At 36.4% G+C, this 13601-nt stretch overlaps 1 long non-coding RNA gene across 2 annotated transcripts; it reads right to left on the bottom strand.

Moving 5' to 3' along the window:
* Positions 1-921: 921 nt before the first annotated feature.
* On the bottom strand, positions 922-3021 carry LOC118489354. 2 transcript variants are annotated; one of them, XR_004887371.1, is made up of 3 exons: positions 2541-3021; positions 2294-2357; positions 922-1265 (listed from the first exon to the last, which is right to left on the bottom strand). It is a non-coding gene; the product is annotated as an uncharacterized LOC118489354 (long non-coding RNA). The 2 variants fall into 2 exon arrangements; XR_004887372.1 differs by having other exon boundaries at positions 2546-3021.
* Positions 3022-13601: the final 10580 nt, after the last annotated feature.

Below are 13601 nucleotides of genomic sequence, written 5' to 3'. Positions count from 1 at the left end.
TTGGTTAAATTTTATGGACTGACTTAGTTAAATGATTTGCTTTCACCTTCTAACTTGGTTTATTTCTTTATACAAACCCTATTAAATGATTTATTTTATGACTCCCAACGGATATAACCGAATAGATTTTCGAAATCAACGAAAGTCGTTCATCATTTCTATTATTAACATTTTAAAATCCAAAATTAATTATGTCACGATGCAAGATATTAAAATAAAGAAATAGAGAAAAGAATTCCATTCTCATTAATTACGTACATACCGAGTCGGGTAATTTTGAGATTCGTTTTAGCTCATTAATTACGTATAAAATCGGGTTTACATAACGAGTCGGGTATTTTTGAGATCCGTTTTAGCGGATGTTACATGTTACACCGCCTTCCTTTCCAAACTATGGTAGGAGTTTTTTTTCCAAAGTGATGTTGGTGAAAAAAATATTTACCATAATAGTGTTGTTTCAGAAATATTTACCAAAATAGTGTTTTATCTTTTTTAATGATTTCTCACTCTTAATTTTATTGGTTAGCTTCACTTTATTAACTACACTAGGTTAATGCCCGCGTAATACGCGGTCTTCAACTAAAACCATATTATTTACTTTGAAATGAAATATTATGTACAAATACATAGGTTAGAGCCCGCGTATACACGTGGTTTAACAAATGAAAATCCCATAAAGCTTTACTTTATAATCAATGGACTAATGTGCAAATTCAACAATAAACATGTAATTTTTAAAATCACCGAGGAAGATGCCCTATTAGAGAAAAAAACATAGAGAGACATGACTTTAAGAAAATAAGATGCATAAAGATGCCATTATTAAAGGATACATGTATAAAAATATTATAAAACTAAATAAAAACTATGAAGTGAGAATATCTGTATGAGAACCACTCCATGGAAGTGTATACTAGCTGCTTTCGCAGTCAAAGAAAAATTGAGTTTACAAATGGCAATCAAAGAGTAACATGACTATGACTTACATTTTTTTAGTTTTGTACAAGTAGCAATCATCATTTCTATTTCTTTTACTCTTCAGCTAGCCACGGCCAAGCCAAAGAAACTCTTTGTATCCGTAGTTTAATATAGTTGCGACATCATAAATGAGGTTCGAAATTTCACTTTGATTACTCTGAGTTCTCTTCCAACTTCTTAAGCCTTGTGTTATTTATATTTGCCTTTCATTGATTTCGAGGACAAAACCTTGGAGCTTTTACGGAAGATCATTCACAATATGCGAGGTGGCGTCTTTAAGCACAAAACTGATAATCATAAAGACCATAACACACATCATGCATAATATGCCAATTATTAGACAAATACTATTACTATGTAATTAATAATTTCAAGTTGATTCCTTTTAACAAACTGATATTCAATGTCATTCAAGTAAAAACTAACTCTGATCATTTGGATATATTATTGGATTCAATGACAGCATTATTATTTTCTTAATATTAGTTAGAAGGTTAGAGCAAATTACAAATCATGGGTTGGTAGACGGGCAACAAGCTGCGCTGCCACCCCCTTTTGAATTGCAAATCCTACTCGACTAAACACATAACTATGGCCTACAGACATTGTCGCATGCGCAAGTGCTGCCTTTTGAACCCGCTTCAAGAAACCGGACGCCACAGGGGCCAGACAACCAAAGGTATCGAACGCGAAAGGAAGGAAGGCATGTTGATTATCTATGCAGGCCTGCTCGTGCTTGGATATTTTCCCCGCCTCAGCCTTCCGCGTCGCTTGCCCTGAAACAAAACCACTGCCCCTGAAACCGGCAAGAGGCGACACCCCCGTGAGATCAATGCAAGCATGCTTACCCCCGGACCATCCAAAAACCAGCACATCGGCTGGTCGAAGGGAAGAAACTTCTTATGTTTTATATTAAACAAACAACAAACAAATTAGAAAGAAACTTCTAAACACAAAGAAGGCAGGCTTGCACGTCATCTGTCATTATGCAAATAGAGCCTTAACCTTTCTATCTCAAACTATAAATAAGTTATATCTAAGATGGAAAGATGATTGTAATATTAATGGGGACAAAATATATCTACAAACTTTATGTGACTTATGTTGACAATCCAGGGAAAAAATGCTCAAATATTAGTCAAACAGGCCCTAAAAATTAGATGGAATTTATATACCAAGATTATGTACTATTTATTTGTTAGCAACAACTGGGTCGCCCTTGATCTTATCGATGACTAACAGGAAAGAAACTCGGTGATTTATAAGGAAATACACACCACAAGACTCTAGAATCATTCAAGTGTAGTTATAATACCTCACCCCTTGACATGACTAACATCCTTCCAAATCCAAGGCTGCTTATGTTTATCCCTACAGACCTATAAAACCAAAAAAAAAACATATATATCATAAATTTTCATACCAAACAACAAACACAACTTATGTTGATTAATAAAGCTTATGTTAAATTGCAAGAGGCAAGGAACAACATTCGTTTGCCAGAATAGTGACCAAAAAAATGACAATTCCATAACCCGAATGTGCAGAAAAAGATATACAACCTCACCAGAATTGAAATTCTAGCTAATAATGGAACTCATTCCTTCGTTAGCAAACCTAAAATCGAAATGAAACAAAACCATAAAACTTCAAATCCAGGGTTAATAACAGAGAATCTTACTTGAATATACGACACATGTTGACGAATCTACCTTTAATTAGATGCTTCTGATTCAAACTAAAACCAATTAATAGGATAATACCAAATTCAAACCCTGGACTGATTATTTAAACCCTAATTAATTAGATAAGCATATTTAGATACTTAAAGTAGCAATGATTATATGAAAACAACATAGAGGATAGAAACAGAAAACTCGAATATAGTATCATAGTAACTTAATACCTATGTTTTATGAAAAGCAGTACCCGAACAACATGCCCAATGTTAAATATTAAAAGCCATATTAATCTTTTTAGTAAAGCAGATTGCCAGTTTTACAAGTTTGAATATTGTCCAAATGACTTTCAACCCGTTCAACCCATCTGCGACTACATTGGCCTTGACCGGGTGGTATCTTGTTTCACAATCATAATCATTCAAAGTTTCCATCCAGCGTCGTTGCCTCATGTTCAAATCCTTCTGATTGAACAGATGCTGAAGGCTTTTGTGATCAGAATAGATCACACACTTGGTTCCATACAAGTAATGCCTCCATAGTTTTAGTGGAAATACAACGGCACCCAACTCCAAATCATGGGTGGTGTAATTCTTTTCATGCACTTTTAACTGGCGTGAAGCATAGGCAATGACTTTGCCTTTCTGCATAAGCACACATCCCATGCCAGTGTGTGATGCATCGCAATACACCACAAACTCATCAGTTCCCTCAGGTAACGTCAACACTGGAGCGTTACTTAGCTTCTGCTTCAAAATATCAAAGGATTCTTGCTGCTTAGTGTAACAACTGCCACTAAAATCAATAATTAGGACAATAATTAGTCAATAAGAAAATCCTAATTGAGACACCCAAGTAATTCTGCACTAGCCCTAAAATTTTCAGACAATCAGAATCAGGATCAGGGCCCCTAAAACTCGAGGGGGGCAAACCCTAGTTGATAATTATCTTAATTAAAACGTTGCTTTGTTCTGATTTGTTGAAAAGTTGAGTCACCCAAGCTACAACCGAGTCTAGGCAGCCTATGAATTAGACTGCTTAGCTTACGGACCGTAAAGGTTCGGGCTTACGGTCCGTAAGGGAGCCTCAAAACTTGCTATAAATAGCCGACATTGGCACTCATCTGTAGAAGTTAAAACGACGTAAATTGGCTCTGTGTACGTCGAGTTAGAACTGTTATACCACAATAAACACACACACGATCACGAGGTGCTGCCGCAATCAGGGTAATAACTCGATCGCTATTACGATTCAACGTCCGATCGATTATAACTATCCAACGATTGTCCGAGTGCTGCTCAAATTGAGCTTGTACTTTGTTATTCATTGTGATTTCGACTTGAATGTTTGAGTGCTATTCGAATTCGGACTATGCTCTGTCATTCGTTGTGAATCCATTGAATTGTTAAGTATCGCGCTTGATAATAGTTGTGAGGGTTTAATCTCGTGAATTGACGTAACTTCTGAATTAGTTACTAATCCCGTTTGTGTGTGCATTGTTATTTAAATTAGGTTAAAAGGCTAATCAGTAAAGCTTATACTCTGCTCGTAAATCTGCAAAGTGAGTCATTCCTCTTTTATAAACTCTTTTCTCACAGTTTGTGAGTCAACTGTTTTACAAAACTCCAAGTTATTTTCAAAGTTATAATTACAGGGATTAAGTCTATGTAATCACCAAATTACAGCCGCTATGTGGGGTTTTGTATACATTACTTATTTCCCGTCACACTTGGACAAACGGGTAGCCAAGGGGTGATCTGACCACAGTCACAGACACCATTGGACAAATAGGCTAGCCAATGGATGGTCGAGTGACAAATACTGTGGGTAGTTGGTTTGATATCAGAAACATTGTAATTCCCCTTAATACTGTAGATTATAACAAATGTGTCGTTTTCAGTAAACTGAATGATTCACTCAGTATTTCCCCGCTGACAAAACCTTTTTCAAACATGTTTCAGGTGATATGGTATGAGCAAAGAAAAGTGCCGTGGAGCACTCCCAGCTTAGAAAAGTGGCTCAATGTAAATAAATAAATGAACATGTTTTGAAAATAAAGATTTCCCTGAGAAATCATATTATTGTAAATTATGGGAATTTATCCCTAAGTTATGAAACGGGCAGTTTAAATGATTAAAAGATCATGTTTTAAAAATACTTCCGCTGTCGCTTAAATTAAATATCACGGGATTCCTGTCCCGCGGCTCCTGAAACGGGTCAAACCGGGTCGGGGGCCGTGACAGGAAAAGGTGGTATCAGAGCCACTGTTTTAAGCTTACTGATTAAGCTCATTGTTCTAATTGATTTAAACCTATTACAAATAGGAAAATATTTATTTGTCATTCTGTGAATATATATGTATTAACTGATTAATTGTTAAAATTACAGTATGGGTAAACAAAAGATTTCTGCTATCTACCGCAAATTAGATAGTACACCTAAAGAACAGGGAACCTCTTCCTCCAAATCTCCCACCAATTTAGAAGAAGGAATCTTTGTCCGTAAGGCAAATTATGAAAACCCACTTACACTGGAGAGAAGGAATTCAATCCTTAGAAAAGGTCAAGAGAAAAAGATACCCCGAACCAAGAGAGTGAGGTTTAACCCAGAAATTCAGGAAATTAGTAATAATCCACCAAGGGAAAATAACTTAGATGAAAAATGGGCAAATCTGTATTTGCTCGCTACTGTGGCAGAAAATGCAAATCTTTAAAGCTTTAAATCTAGAAATATTTACTTCCTAGTAAACAAATAAATAAATCTGAGTGTGTTCTGTTTGCTATTATGTTGTACAAACTAGTATGCAATAAAAAATTGTTTATTTGTTAAGCTTTGTTCCAAAGTTTTAACTTAACATTTTTGTGCATTTTGCATATATGCCGTACAGCATGAATGAGATGTCGGAAGCATTTCAGAACCTCAACCTCTATCCTGTGCCAATTGAAGTCTCCCACAACTTCACTGGTTACATTGCTGACATAGAGGAACCGCTAGAATTCCAAGTTCCACCGCTGGAAAAAGCAAAACCTAAAAAGAAGAGAAGATATGTAGGGTGGCGAAAGGTGCGCCGAAGGAAACCTAGGAGAATCCCTAAAATAGAAAACCCGGTGAGTGTGAGCAAGGGAAAAGAAATAGAAACCGGAGAAAGTTCCAAGCCAGCAGAAATAGCAAAAGGGATTAGAGATCGGAGAAAGCTCTAAACAGTCTAAGGAAATCACATTCCAGGACGAAATAGACCGCCTACTGGCTAATTGTGATGTTTTAGAGCCTATCAACGATAATCTCTTTTCTTATCCTGCTACAGCCCAATTCCCAATAAACCTAGGACCAGCTATTCCAGACCCACTAGTTCACACCCGACCATTAGGCCAAATGGAGGAATGGTGGACCAATGACTGGCAATTCCAAAATATAGTTAATAGTCCCTATAGTTTTCTTCCATAGTTTGATCCAGAACCTATCCCTAATCCGCCAATGAGCTATGAAAATTTAGCTGAACTGCGTCAGTTTGGTGAAGAACTGATAGGCACCGGGAATAGGATCCGGGAAATGGGGGAGCAAATCTCTTGGAAGTACGACGAGAGGGAGCGTCGTTACTGAAACTGCCAGTAAACCAAAAGATAGGAGGAGTTTGGAGAAGTTTGTTTGTATTATAACTAAAATAGTAAAACTGATTCTGTAAAATGGGCAATAAAACACTGTAAGATAAAAAGTGTGTATTGAAGCAGGTATAATATATAAAACAAAACAGAAGTCGAGGCATCGACAATTTTTGCTATGCTTGCATGTTATACTGATCCATGTGTTTATCTGTGATTTTGTTATCAATAATTAGGCATTAATAATTTCTATTAATACTAATTAACAGATGGAAAACGCTAATAGTGAACCAGTTAATGAAGTAAATCAGTCTGAGCAAAATCAGGAAGATCAATATCTAACTAGACAAGATATTGAGAACTTTATTGCTCAAGGGATAGCCAATGCTATTCCAGAAATCGTGGCTGCTGTTCAGAAACCTGCCGAACCACAATTAATTCCTAGTAAACGTATTCCGGAAGATAACGGCAGTAACAGCATAAACGGAGGCGGCAATCATGACGATCATGATCCGCAACAGGCCCCACTCCCTAAGAGAATGAAAGCTGCAACGCCTGGTTGCACTTACAAAGAATTTCTTGCCTGTAAACCCGCAGAATTTGCAGGTAATGAAGGGGCAACTGCAACACTGCGTTGGTTAGAGAAAACCGAGGCAGTAATTGCAATAAGTAAATGTGCTGAAGAAGATCAAGTGATGTATGCATCAAACTTATTCAAAGAAGGGGCGCTAGAATGGTGGAACACGGTGCTACAAGCAAAAGGAAGAAGGGTGGCCTATGCAATGAATTGGGAAGAATTTAAGAGTCTTGTCGAAAGAAAATTTTGTCCCGAATACGAAAAGGAACAAATGGCAAACAAGTTCCTGAGTCATCGTATATTAGGTGTAGACTGTCGAGGATATACTTCGACATTCTTCGAATATGCGAGAGTGGTACCTTCCCTGGCTTCGCCAGAACCGGTACTTATTTCCCGTTATATTTGGGGATTAATTGGAGAAATCCGTAACATCGTTAAAGCTGCGAGACCACGCACGATTGACGATGCTGTAGAATTAGCTAATACTTTAACCGATGAACTAGTCCGCACCAGAGAAGAAGATCGCAAGAAGGAATTGGCTCAGAAGATTACCCAAGAATTTCGTATGGGTAATAGTAACAATAAGTTCAAAAAGAGGGGAACAGGGCAATCCTCGTCACCTCTTTTCTGCAGAAATTGCAAAAAGAAACACTATGGACAGTGCAATATATTTTGCAACTTCTGCAAGGCGAAAGGACATCGGGAAGAAGACTGCAGAAGGAAAACAAGAGTTTGTTATAACTGCAGAGAAACGGGACATTTCCAGTCTGAATGTCCTAAGTTAGCTAAACCAGCAGATAGTAGAGCTAAAACGACTGAAGGAACTACTAACAAAAATGCTCGAGCATTCCAGTTGACCACTCAAGAAGCCGAACTCATTCCAAACGTGATAGCGGGTATGTTCTTAGTGCATAACGTCTATGCAAAAGTATTATTTGATTCTGGTGCAAACCAAAGTTTCATTAATACTGCATTCTGTCAAGCTCTTAACTTACCTCTAAATACCCTTAGGCAGATCTTTACTGTTGAAATGGCAGATGGAAATTCTGTTAACATAGACAAGGTTTTTCAAGAAGTAAAGATAGAATTGTTAGGTCATAAGTTTTCTGCAAACCTGTTACCTATGAATTTAGCCGGATTCGATGTAGTGTTAGGAATGGATTGGTTAATAGCCAACCATGCTCGAATCCTGTGTGATAAGAATTCCGTAGAAATCCGTACCCCCACAGGAGAAGTAATTCTAATTATAGGAGATAGACCTCGAAAGCCACTGAAATTCATTTCAGTAATGAAATTGGCTAGTTATTCAAGGAAACAAGGAATGGTGTATATGATTTCTGTAATCATTAACACTAAAAGTAAGGAACTCCAGGACATCCCTATAGTTTCAGAATACCCAGATGTTTTTCCAGAAGAATTACCTGGGTTACCACCTGATAGGGAAGTAGAGTTTAGAATTCATTTAATTCCAGGTACTGCACCAATAGCTAAGACACCTTATCGATTAGCACCTACTGAAATGTTAGAATTGAAAAAGCAATTAGATGAATTACTAAGCAAAGGATTTATACAACCTAGTTCATCCCCTTGGGGTGCACCAGTGTTGTTTGTGAAAAAAGAAAGATGGATCAATGAGAATGTGTATCGATTATAGGGAACTGAATAAGGTTACATTTAAGAATCGATACCCATTACCTAGGATTGATGATCTTTTTGATCAATTGCAAGAAGCTAGGTATTTCTCTAAGATAGATTTAAGATCTGGATATCACCAACTGAAAGTGCAAGAAGAGGACATACCTAAAACTGCTTTCAGAACTAGGTATGGTCATTATGAGTTTACAGTCATGCCCTTTGGATTAACAAATGCTCCAGCTGCATTTATGGACATGATGAATAGGATCTGTAAACCATACTTGGATAAATTTGTAATCGTGTTCATTGACGATATACTCATTTATTCCAAAAGTCAGGAGGAACATTGTGAGCACTTGCATGCACTCTTAACCTTGTTTAGAAAAGAAAAACTTTATGCCAAATTCTCGAAGTGCGAATTCTGGCTACAAGAAGTGCAATTTTTAGGTCATATGGTGAATCACGAAGGAATTCACGTAGATCCTGCTAAAATAGAAGCAATCACGAATTGGAAAGCTCCACGAACGGCTATGGAAGTTAGAAGTTTTCTAGGATTAGCTGGATACTATAGACGATTTATTAAAGATTTCTCTAGGATAGCTGTACCTTTAACTAAGCTAACCTGTAAAGCCGTTAAGTTTGAATGGGGATCTAGACAAGAGGAAACTTTTAGGAGTCTAAAGCACAAATTGACAAATGCTCCAATTTTAGCTTTGCCCGAAGGAACTGAGGATTTTGAAGTATACTGTGATGCTTCAAAATTAGGATATGGATGTGTGTTGATGCAACGCAAAAAGGTGATTGCGTATGCCTCTAGGCAATTGAAAAAGCACGAAGAAAATTATACGACTCATGACCTAGAACTAGGAGCCATAATTTTTGCTCTTAAGATTTGGAGACATTATCTGTACGGAAGTAAGTTTACTATCTATACAGATCATAAGAGTTTAAGGTATATATTTGGGCAAAAAGAGCTAAACATGAGGCAAAGAAGGTGGATGGAAATCCTAAGTGATTACGACTGTGATATTCAATATCACGAAGGAAAGGCAAACGTAGTCGCAGACGCCTTAAGTCGTAAATATCATGAAAAGCAAAAGCGAGTCCGTGCTCTTAGGTTAAATCTACAATTAGATTTAATGGAACAAATAAAGAAAATTCAAGAAACGGCAATCAAGGACGATGCCGAAGGAATGAAAGGTTACCTAAAGGAATTAGAACAAGGAAAAGATGGAATTTGGAGATTCCACAAGAAACGAATTTGGGTACCTAAGCAAGGAGAATTAATAAATAAGATTTTAGAAGAATCTCATAAATCTAGGTATACTGTACATCCAGGAAATAATAAGATGTACCAGGATTTAAGAAATAATTTTTGGTGGATAGGAATGAAAAAGGATATAGCCAAATACGTATCTAAGTGTCTAACCTGTTCACAAGTTAAAGCCGAACATCAGAAACCTTCAGGACTACTACAACAGTTAGAAATGCCTGTATGGAAATGGGAACTCATAACAATGGATTTTGTTACTAAGTTACCCAAAACCAGAAAAGGTAATGATGCTATTTGGGTAATTGTGGACCGATTAACCAAATCAGCTCATTTTCTACCAATGAAGGAAACCTTTAGCATGGAAAGGTTAGCCAAGTTGTATGTAGATGAAGTAGTATCCTTACATGGAGTCCCACTCTCCATTGTATCGGATAGAGATAGTCGTTTTACTTCCCGTTTCTGGACAAGTTTCCAAGAAGCAATGGGAACTCGACTTAATTTAAGTACCGCATATCATCCTCAAACGGACGGACAAAGTGAAAGGACAATACAAACCCTGGAAGACATGCTCTGAGCATGTGTAATTGACTTTGGTGGTAATTGGGATAGCCATTTACCATTAATTGAATTCTCCTATAACAATAGTTGTCATTCGAGCATTGAAGCTGCTCCATTCGAAGCACTGTATGGACGCAAGTGCAGAACTCCCGTATGTTGGGCAGAAATAGGAGAAAGTCAATTATCAGGACCAGAGATTGTGCAAGAAACTACCGACAAGATATCACAAATCAAGGAAAGACTGAAGACTGCTAGAGATCGTCAGAAGAGCTATGCAGATAATCACCGCAAACCGTTAGAATTCCAAGTCGGAGACAAAGTACTATTAAAAGTATCTCCTTGGAAAGGAGTAGTACGATTCGGTAAGAAAGGAAAACTGAGTCCCAGATATGTTGGACCATTCCCAGTGATCCAACGAATAGGACCAGTAGCTTATCGGTTACAACTACCAGAAGAGTTATCTGGAGTACATGATGTGTTTCATGTATCCAATCTCAAGAAATGTTTATCAGACGAATCCCTGGTAGTACCTCTTCAAGATATAGAGGTAAATGAAAAGCTGAAATTCGTAGAGAAACCCCTACAAATAGAAGATCGGAAAATCAAGTTTCTCAAACACAAACGACTGGTGTTAGTAAAAGTCAAATGGGAATCCAAGAGAGGACCAGAATATACTTGGGAACTGGAATCAGAAATGAAGCGAAAGTACCCTCATCTATTTCAGTAAATCTCGAGGACGAGATTTTTCTCAAGGTGGGGAGGATGTAACAACTGCCACTAGAATCAATAATTAGGACAATAATTAGTCAATAAGAAAATCCTAATTGAGACACCCAAGTAATTCTGCACTAGCCCTAAAATTTTCAGAACAATCAGAATCAAGATCAGGGCCTCTAAAACTCGAGGGGGGCAAACCCTAGTTGATAATTATCTTAATTAAAACGTTGCTTTGTTCTGATTTGTTGAAAAGTTGAGTCACCCAAGCTACAACCGAGTCTAGGCAGCCTATGAATTAGACTGCTTAGCTTACGGACCGTAAAGGTTCGGGCTTACGGTCCGTAAGGGAGCCTCAAAACTTGCTATAAATAGCCGACATTGGCACTCATCTGTAGAAGTTAAAACGACGTAAATTGGCTCTGTGTACGTCGAGTTAGAACTGTTATACCACAATAAACACACACACGATCACGAGGTGCTGCCGCAATCAGGGTAATAACTCGATCGCTATTACGATTCAACGTCCGATCGATTATAACTATTCAACGATTGTCCGAGTGCTGCTCAAATTGAGCTTGTACTTTGTTATTCATTGTGATTTCGACTTGAATGTTTGAGTGCTGTTCGAATTCGGACTATGCTCTGTCATTCGTTGTGAATCCATTGAATTGTTAAGTATCGCGCTTGATAATAGTTGTGAGGGTTTAATCTCGTGAATTGACGTAACTGCTGAATTAGTTACTAATCCCGTTTGTGTGTGCATTGTTATTTAAATTAGGTTAAAAGGCTAATCAGTAAAGCTTATACTCTGCTCGTAAATCTGCAAAGTGAGTCATTCCTCTTTTATAAACTCTTTTCTCACAGTTTGTGAGTCAACTGTTTTACAAAACTCCAAGTTATTTTCAAAGTTATAATTACAGGGATTAAGTCTATGTAATCACCAAATTACAGCCGGTATGTGGGGTTTTGTATACATTACTTATTTCCCGTCACACTTGGACAAACGGGTAGCCAAGGGGTGATCTGACCACAGTCACAGACACAATTGGACAAATGGGCTAGCCAATGGATGGTCGAGTGACAAATACTGTGGGTAGTTGGTTTGATATCAGAAACATTGTAATTCCCCTTAATACTGTAGATTATAACAAATGTGTCGTTTTCAGTAAACTGAATGATTTACTCAGTATTTCCCCGCTGACAAAACCTTTTTCAAACATGTTTCAGGTGATATGGTATGAGCAAAGAAAAGTGCCGTGGAGCACTCCCAGCTTAGAAAAGTGGCTCAATGTAAATAAATAAATGAACATGTTTTGAAAATAAAGATTTCCCTGAGAAATCATATTATTGTAAATTACGGGAATTTATCCCTAAGTTATGAAACGGGCAGTTTAAATGATTAAAAGATCCTGTTTTAAAAAGACTTCTGCTGTCGCTTAAATTAAATACCACGGGATTCCTGTCCCGCGGCTCCTGAAACGGGTCAAACCGGGTCGGGGGCCATGACACTTAGGCCCCCAATTGAACTTGCTATACTTGCGAGTGAGTAAAGTCAGGGGTGCTGCAATTCTTGAGAAGTTTTCAAGAAAAGGATAAGATTGACTAAAATACTCTTTCTCTTTATTTTAAATTTTGCCACATGTCCTAATCCTATTGCTTCCTATACTTCCTAACCAAAATAAACTTTCTATTTGATCCTTTTCTTACATATAATTGATTTTTTATTTATCGTTCTCATTGTTTTTTGTATTGGACAAATATATACTGCATGATAAAATATTATTCTCTCGACATTTCTAGTAAAAAAAACAAATAATTTCATATTTATTTACATTACATATGTAGTGGAGAGTTCAAATGAGAAAAAACTTTTTGTAAGAAGAAAAAAGAAGAAATTTCAACTAATAAAAATGCTTCATTTTAATTCATTTAATACAAGTATTTAATGTTACTATAAGGGTAATATGGTAAACATACAAAGATCATTAATTAGTAGTATTACTCTTTAATAGCTAACTATATTAAAATTTGTAACTTATCATCAAAATATATATTTTTTCAAAAAAATAAAATAATTTAGAGTGTAGGATAAATTACAATGTGTATATGATAAATTACGGGTTGTGTAGGATAAATTTTAACATGTGTAGGGTAATTTTCGAAAGGTGTAGGGTAACTTTTAATGTGTGTAGTTAAAAAACATTAGTGTGAAGGATGATAGTTTTTATGACTAATTAATTAGTCAAAGATGATAATAAATGGGATAAGTGAAAAAGTATTTAATGTTTTACAATTGTACCATTTTTTCTTTTTCTTCTTAATTAAATTTTCTTCTCAAATGAACCTTCCCCGTGAGGTGATTACGAACATTTTTATATTAATTAAAGGGAAATTATATTTACATATGTGTTATTTAATATTTTTTTATATTAAGAAAAACAGTTTTTTTTTTACATATGTGTCCGTTAATATTTTTTATATTAAGAAAAACAGTTTTTTTTTTATTTTAAGAATAATTAAGTCATTGTTTTATGAAATGAGGTTATCCAATTAGATTAGGGGTGAGAAATTAATAAAATAAGATA

Source organism: Helianthus annuus, chromosome 17 (genome assembly GCF_002127325.2).
Source record: "Helianthus annuus cultivar XRQ/B chromosome 17, HanXRQr2.0-SUNRISE, whole genome shotgun sequence".
Classification (NCBI taxonomy): Eukaryota; Viridiplantae; Streptophyta; class Magnoliopsida; order Asterales; family Asteraceae; genus Helianthus; species Helianthus annuus.
This window is presented reverse-complemented; position numbering and strand designations above follow the sequence as displayed.